Here is an 8,685-nt window from a genome sequence, read left to right on the forward strand (position 1 = left end):
TCTCCATTGCTACTTGATGACCCACAAGTATAGGGGATCAATTGTAGCTCTTTTTGATAAGTAAGAGTGTCGAACCTAACAAGGAGCACAAGGAAATGACAAGTGGTTTTCAGTAAGGTAATGTCTGCATGTGCTGAAATTGTAAGTAACAGAGTAGTTTGATAGCAAGATATTTTGTAACGAGCAAGTAATGATAATAGTAACAAAAGTGCAGCAAGATATCCCAATCATTTTGAGGCAAAGGACATGCCAAAACGGTCTCTTATGATAATCAAAGCGTTCTTGAGTGTACATGGGAATTTCATCTAGTCACTTTCATCATGTTCATTCGATTCGTGTTCGCTACTTTGATAATTTGATATGTGGGTGGACCGGTGCTTAGGTTCTGTTCTTATTTGAACAAACCTCCTACTTATGATTAACCCCCTCGCAAGCATCCGCAACTACGAGTAAAGTATGAAGAATAAATTCTAACCATAGCATTAAACCTTTGGATCCAATCGGTCCCTTACGGAATAGCGCATAAACTAGTGTTTAAGATTCTGTCACTCTTGCAACCCATCATCTAATAACTACTCCAGAATGCATTCCCTTAGGCCCAAATATGGTGAAGTGTCATGTAGTCCACGTTCACATGACACCACTAAGGGAATCACAATATACATACTATCAAAATATCGAACACACATCAAGTTCACATGATTACTTGCAACCTGATTTCTCCCATGACCTCAAGAACAAAAGTAACTACTCACAAATGATAATCATGTTCAAGATCAGAGGGGTATTAAATATCATAATGGATCTGAACATATAATCTTCCACCAAATAAACCATATAGTAATCAACTACAAGATGTAATCAACACTACTAGTCACCCACAAGCACCAATCTATAGTTCCAGTAACAAGATTGAGCACAAGAGATGAACTAGGGTTTGAGATGAGATGGTGTTATTGAAGATGTTGATGGATATTGCCCTCCCCAAGATGGGAGAGTTGTTGGTGATGATGATGACGATGATTTCCCCCTCCGAGAGGGATGTTCCCCTGGCGGAATTGCTCCGCGGGAGGGCAAAAGTTCTTCTGCCCAAGTTTCGCCTCGAGACGGCGGCACTCTGTCCCGAAAGTCGTCTCCTTATTTTTTTTCTAGGTCAAAATGACTTATATACCAGAAGATGGGCACCAGAGGTGGGCCTGGATGAACACAACCCACCAGGGCACGCCTGGGCTCCCTGGCGCGCCCAGGTGGGTTGTGCCCACCTAGTGGGCCCCCTCTGGTACTTATTTGCTCCAATATTCTTCATATATTTCATAAAAATTCTCTGTGAAGTTTCAGCTTGTTTGGAGTTGTGCAGAATAGGTAGCCTGACGTTGCTTTTCCAGGTCCAGATTTCCAGCTGCCGAAATTCTCCCTCTTTGTGTGTACCTTGCAAATTATGAGAGAAAAGGCATTAGAATTACTCCAAAAAGCATTATAATGCATAAAAACATCATAAATAATAGTAGGAAAACATGATGAAAAATGTACGTATCAACTCCCCCAAGCTTAGACCTCGCTTGTCCTCAAGTGAAAACCGAAATCGGAAAACATGTCCACATGCTTAGAGAGAGAAAGGTGTCGATAAAAACAAAATACAGGCATAGAAGCATCATGTAGATTATTATAACAGCAACAAACTTAAACATTGGACTCTTATCATAGAACTTTCATCATAGACTTCTCATAAATAACTGAAAATTCATCACACTATCGAAGTATAAAGCAAAAACTCTATTAGAAACCAGCAAGCTATGTTCTCAGTCAACCATGCAGCTACAATTCATAATCTTTTCAGGAAGGGTCATGTATTAGAGCCTTTAGATAAGTACACATACTCAACCATCATGTAGTCTTCTATGATTGCTAACACTCACCGCATACACATGAACAAAACGTTTCAACCGGACACATAGAAAGATAGGGGCTTACAGTTTCTCCTCCCAACGTATTCACCTCAAGGGTGATGTCAACAATAATAACACATGCTACCCATATTCAACTAGACATATGGGCCTAGATCTTTCCTCACCACATGATGCTTGCCAAAGGAGAAAAATAAAAAGGAATAGAGAGAAAACTTTCACTCTTTGCATAAAAGTAAATCCATAAAAGTAATAGATAGGCCCTTTGCAGAGGGAAGCAGAGGATGCCATGTGCTTAGTTGTTTGTATGCTCAACCCCTTAGTGCAAAAGAACGTCACATTGTATTGCCCCTTGTGATGGCAACCTTTATTATGTAGTCTATCGCTTTTATTCTTCACCATCACAAGTCCGTACAACGATCAATTTTCTCTTACACTAAATGATCACACACTTCTAGAAGCAACTTTTATTCCCTTATTGCACCGATGACAACTTACTTGAGGGATCTTGCTCAATCCCTAGGTAGGTATGGTGGACTCTTGAAAATAAGATTTGGGTTTAAGGGTTTTTGGATGCACAAGTAGTATCTCTACTTGGTGTGGAATTTTTGGCTAGCAAAGATAGGGGGCAAGCACCACATGTTAAAGGATCTATGACTATATGACTTCTATGTGAATATGAACAAACATAAATCATTAAGTTGTCTTCCTTGTCCAATGTCAACAACTGTGGCATATAATATTTTGATGGGGGCTCACAATCACGAAACATTTCTCGGATAGTGTATTTATATGTGAATCTTCTCTTCCCTTATCAATTCTTTCATGAGTTGCATCATTGACTAATGCTATGTTTGCTAATCTCTAATAAAATTATCTACTTACCCATTTCCTTATGTGGTGTCATCACCCACCATAGTATTAGCATATGATCTTTTAACTTATGCATTTCCTTTCCTTTTATTTCAACATGATAGTAAAGAAAGCAAAAACTCAAACTAAACTTTATTATATATCTCGCACACGATTACAGGGATAGGTCACTAAGCAAACTCTTGAAAAGAAAGGATCGAACTAAACTTTTATTCATCTAAAGCAAAAGATCAAACTAAAATAAGTAAAGGCAAAGATAGTGGGGATGATACGATACCGGGACACCTCCCCCAAGCTTGGCGGAAGCCAAGGGGAGTGCCCATACCCGATACTCAATTTCCTTTTGGTGATGAAGAAGAAGGTGGTGGTGTAGTAGAGGCGATCCTGTCCTTAAGGATCGAGAGATTCTCCAATCGACGGATGCCGCTCCGGAGGAAGATGATGTGCTCTTGATGCAGAATATTTTCACGGGTGAGATACTTATTTTGCACATGAACCATTCCAATGATGCGAAAGGCTTCAATCTCAGTAGGAGTAAGATGAGCATAGTAAGGTTTAAGGATATCTTCTTCTTCCTCCTCGGCTGACAGTGCTTGCTCGACCACCCGAGGTTGATCTATGGTAGCCTCCTTGCTCTCATCTCCCTTGATGGCTTCTACGGGCTCTTCTCTCTTCAGCTCAATCTTCATCAACCAAGCATCCTCTTCTACATTGTTGGAGGAGGAAGAAGACATGATGCCTGGCTTAATAGATCTGACGAAAAACAACGAGAAAAGAGAATAGAAGATTTCTTCGCGATACGGTGGTCAATAGGTTCGGGGGGGGGGAGTACATAAAGATTTATTATCTTGGGAAACAAGCAAATTGTAGAAAAAGGAGTCCAGAAGGTACCTGACATGGGCACAACCCACCTGGGAGCGCCTGGCAAGCCAGACGCGCCATGGTGTCTTGTGTCCACCAGAGTACGCTTCCTGGAAGTTTCTTATTTTCCTAATTTTTTAAATATTCCAAAACTGACAAAAAATATTTTTGCAGATTTTTCGGAGTCCTTTTACTTACCTTATCACGTACCTCCTTATTTTCATGATTCTGGAGTGTTCGGGAAAGACTCTTTTATGTTCTCTTCCGATGTCAAAGTTTGGATAATATTTCTTTCAACATTAATGGGGTACCTGAGATATAATGTTTTATTCGTTGCCCATTAACAACCTTCGAGTTAGTACCTTCGACATTATTTATTTTGATAGCTTCGGACTAATAAACCTCCTCGATAACATAGGGTCCTTCCCATTTGGAGAGGAGTTTTCCTGCAAAGAATCTGAAACGAGAGTTGTACAAAAGAACATATTCTCCAACTTTAAACTCATGCTTTTGTACAAAAGAACATATTCTCCAACTTTAAACTCATGCTTTTGAATTCTTTTATCATGCCATATTTTAACCTTTTCTTTAAATAACTTGGCATTTTCACAAGCTTGGGTTCTCCATTCATCTAATGAGCTAATATCAAATAACCTCTTTTCACCGGCAAGTTTGAAATCATAGTTGAGTTCTTTGATTGCCCAATATGCTTTATGTTCTAACTCAAGAGGCAAATGACAAGCTTTTCCATAAACCATTTTATAATGGGACATACCCATAGGATTTTATATGTTGTTCTATAAGCCCAAAGTGCATCATATAATTTCTTAAACCAATTCTTCTGGGGCCTATTAACAGTCTTTTGCAAGATTAATTTTATTTCTCTATTGCTAAGTTCAACTTGACCACTAGACTCAGGATGATAAGGTGATGCAATTCTATGGTTAACATCATACTTGGCAAGCATTTTACGGAAAGCACCATGAATAAAGTGTGAACCACCGTCAGTCATTAAATATCTAGGAACTCCAAACCTTGGGAAAATAACTTCCTTAAGCATTTTAATAGAGGTGTTGTGATCAGCACTACTAGTTGGAATAGCTTCTACCCACTTAGTAACATAATCAACAGCAACCAAACTATGTGTATACGCATTAGAGGAAGGAAAAGGTCCCATGTAATCAAATTCCCCAAACATCAAATGGTTCAACAACAAGTGAATAATTCATAGGCATTTCTTGACGCTTACCGATAGTACCTATTCTTTGGCATTCATCACAAGATAAGACGAACTTACGGGCATCCTTTAAGAGAGTAGGCCAATCAACCTAGATTGCAATACCTTGTGAGCAGTTCTATCTCCAGCATGATGCCCTCCTTAAGCTTCAGAGTGACATTTCCGTAGGATTTGTCCCTGTTCATGCTCAGGTACACAACATCTAATAATACCATCTACCCCTTATTTATAAAGATGTGGGTCATCCCAAAAGTAATGTCTCAAATCATAGAAGAATTTTTTTCTTTTGTTGGTAAGTGAAACTAGGTGGTAAATATTTAGCAACAATGTAATTAGCATAGTAGCATAGCAAGGAGTATTATGAGCAACATTTATTGTAGCTAACTGCTCATCAGGAAAACTATCATCAATAGGTATTGGGTCATCAAGCACATTTTCAAGCCTAGACAAGTTATCAGCTACGGGGTTCTCAGCTCCTTTTCTATCAGTGATATGTAAATAAAATTCTTGTAGCAAGAGAACCCATCGAATAAGTCTAGGTTTGGCATCTTTCTTTTCCATAAGCTAATTAATAGCAGCATGATCGGTGTAAACAATTAATTTTGAATCAACAATGTAAGATCTAAATTTATCACGAGCAAACACCACTGCTAGGAATTCTTTTTCAGTAGTAGCATAATTTCGTTGAGCACTGTCTAAAGTTTTACTAGCGTAATGAATAACATTCAGTTTCTTATCAACTCTTTGTCCTAGAACAGCACCAACAGCATAATCACTAGCATCACACCTAATTTCAAAAGGCAAGTTCCAATCAGGTGGTTGAACAATAGGTGCAGAAATTAAGGCTTTCTTGAGTGTTTAAAGGCTTGTAAACAATAATCATCAAAAATAAAAAGAACATCCTTTTGCAAAAAGGTTTGTAAGAGGCCTAGAAATTTTAGAAAAGTCTTTGATAAATCTCCTATAGAAACTAGCATGACCTAGGAAACTACAAATACCTTTTATATCTTTAGGACATGGCATTTTCTCAATTGCATCAACCTTGGCTTTGTCCACTTCAATACCTCTTTCAGAAATTTTATGACCCAAGACAATACCTTCATTAACCATAAAGTGGCACTTCTCCAAATTCAGGACAAGATTTGTTTGTTCACATCTCTGCAAAACTCGAGCAAGATTGCTTAAACAATCATCAAAAGACTTCCCATAAACAGAGAAGTCATCCATGAAAACCTCAATAATCTTTTCACAAAAGTCAGAGAATATAGAAGTCATACATCTTTCAAAGGTAGCAGGTACATTGAATAAACCAAAAGGCATACGTCTATAAGCATAAGTTCCAAAGGGACAAGTGAAAGTGGTATTTTCTTGATCAGGTTGAGAAACAGGTATTTGTGAAAAATTAGAATATCCATCAAGGAAGCAAAAATGTGTGTGCTTAGATAATCTTTCTAGCATTTGATCAATAAAAGGCAGAGGATAATGATCTTTTCTAGTTGCTTTGTTTAATTTCTAAAATCAATTACCATTCTATAGCCTGTAACAATTCTTTGTGGAATAAGTACAGTAATACCTCCTTTCTTAGGAACACAATGAACAAGACTTACCCATCTACTATCAGCTATGGGATAGATTATACCTGCTTCCAGAAGTTTTAATATTTCCGTTCTTACCTCTTCTTTCATCTTCGGATTTAACCGACGTTGGTGATCAACAACAGGTTTAGCATCAGGTTCCATATTAATCTTGTGCTGACATAGAGTGGGACTAATGCCCTTTAAATCATCAAGATTATATCCAATAGCAGCTCGGTGCTTCCTTAGAACTTGCAATAATCTTTATTCTCATCGTTCAAAAAGGTTAGCACTAATTATAACAGGATATATCTTCTTTTCATCAAGATAAGCATATTTCAAAGTGCCTGGCAATTGTTTTAATTCAAACATAGGATCACCTTTAGGTGGAGGAGGACCTTGATACGTCTCCAACGTATCTATAATTTGTGAAGTATCCATGCTATCATATTATTTGTTTTGGATGTTTATGGCTTTATTATACACTTTTATATTATTTTTGGGACTAACCTATTAACCGGAGGCCCAACACAAATTGCTGTTTTCTTGCCTATTTCAGTGTTTCGAAGAAAATGAATATTAAACGGAGTCCAAACTGAATGAAACCTTCGCAAGAATATTAAACGAAAGCAATCCAGGAGACTTGGAGTAGACGTCAGGGAAGCTTCGAGGTGGCCACGAGGCAGGGAGACGCGCCCTACCCCCTGGGCGCGCCCCCACCCTCGTGGGCCCCTCTTGGCTCCCCTGACTGACTTCTTTCACCTATATATATATCCATATACCCTAAAAACATTGAGGAGCACAATAGATCGGGAGTTCTACCGCCGCAAGCCTCTGTAGCCACCAAAAACCAATCGAGACCCTTTTCCGACACCCTGCCAGAGGGGGGATCCCTCACCAGTGGCCATCTTCCCCATCCCGGCGTTCTCCATGACGAGGAGGGAGTAGTTCACCCTTGGGGCTGAGGGTATGTACCAGTAGCTATGTGCTTGATCTCTCTCTCTCTCTCTCGTGTTCTTGAGGTGTTACGATGTTGATGTATCGCGAGATTTGCTATTATACTTGGATCTTATGGTGTTTCTCCCCCTCTAATCTCTTCTGATGAATTGAGTTTTCCCCTTGAAGTTGTCTTGTCGGATTGAGTCTTTAAGGATTTGAGAACACTTGATGTGTGTCTTGTGGTGCTTATCTGTGGTGACAATGGGATATTCACGTGATCTACTTGATGTATGTTTTGGTAATCAACTTACGGGTTTAATGAACTTATGCATAGGGGTTGGCACACATTTTCGTCTTGACTCTCTGGTAGAAACTTTGGGGCATTCTTTGAAGTACTTTGTGTTGGTTGAATAGATGAATCTGAGATTGTGTGATGCATATCATATAATCATGCCCACGGATACTTGAGGTGACATTGGAGTATCTAGGTGACATTAGGGTTTTGGTTGATTTGTGTCTTAAGGTGTTATTCTAGTACGAACACTATGATAGATCGAACGGAAAGAATAGCTTTGTGTTATTTTACTATGGACTCTTGAATAGGTCGATCAGAAAGGATAACTTTGAGGTGGTTTCATACCCTACAATAATCTCTTTGTTTGTTCTCCGCTATTAGTGACTTTGGAATGACTCTTTGTTGCATGTTGAGGGATAGTTATATGATCCAATTATGTTATTATTGTTGAGAGAACTTGCACTAGTGAAAGTATGAACCCTAGGCCTTGTTTCGAAGCATTGCAATACCGTTTATGCTCACTTTTATCATTAGTTACCTTGCTGTTTTTATAAATTCAGATTACAAAAATCTATATCTACCATCCATATTGCACTTGCATCACCATCTCTTCGCCGAACTAGTGCACCTATACAATTTACCATTGTATTGGGTGTGTTAGGGACACAAAGACTCTTTGTTATTTGGTTGCAAGGTTGTTTGAGAGAGACCATCTTCAGCCTACGCCTCCCACGGATTGATAAACCTTTGGTCATCCACTTGAGAGAAATTTGCTACTGTCCTACAAACCTCTGCACTTGGAGGCCTAACAATGTCTACAAGGAGAAGGTTGCGTAGTAGACATCAAGCTCTTTTCTGGCGCCATTGCCGGGGAGGTGAGTGCTTGAAGGTATATCTTTTGATCTTGCAATTGAATATTTTAGTTTCGTGTTTTATCACTAGTTTAGTCTATCAAAGAAAACTGCAAAAAAATGGAATTGAGTTTGCCTTATACGCTTGATC

The sequence above is a fragment of the Triticum dicoccoides genome, chromosome 6B (genome assembly GCF_002162155.2).
Source record: "Triticum dicoccoides isolate Atlit2015 ecotype Zavitan chromosome 6B, WEW_v2.0, whole genome shotgun sequence".
NCBI classification, from domain to species: Eukaryota; Viridiplantae; Streptophyta; class Magnoliopsida; order Poales; family Poaceae; genus Triticum; species Triticum dicoccoides.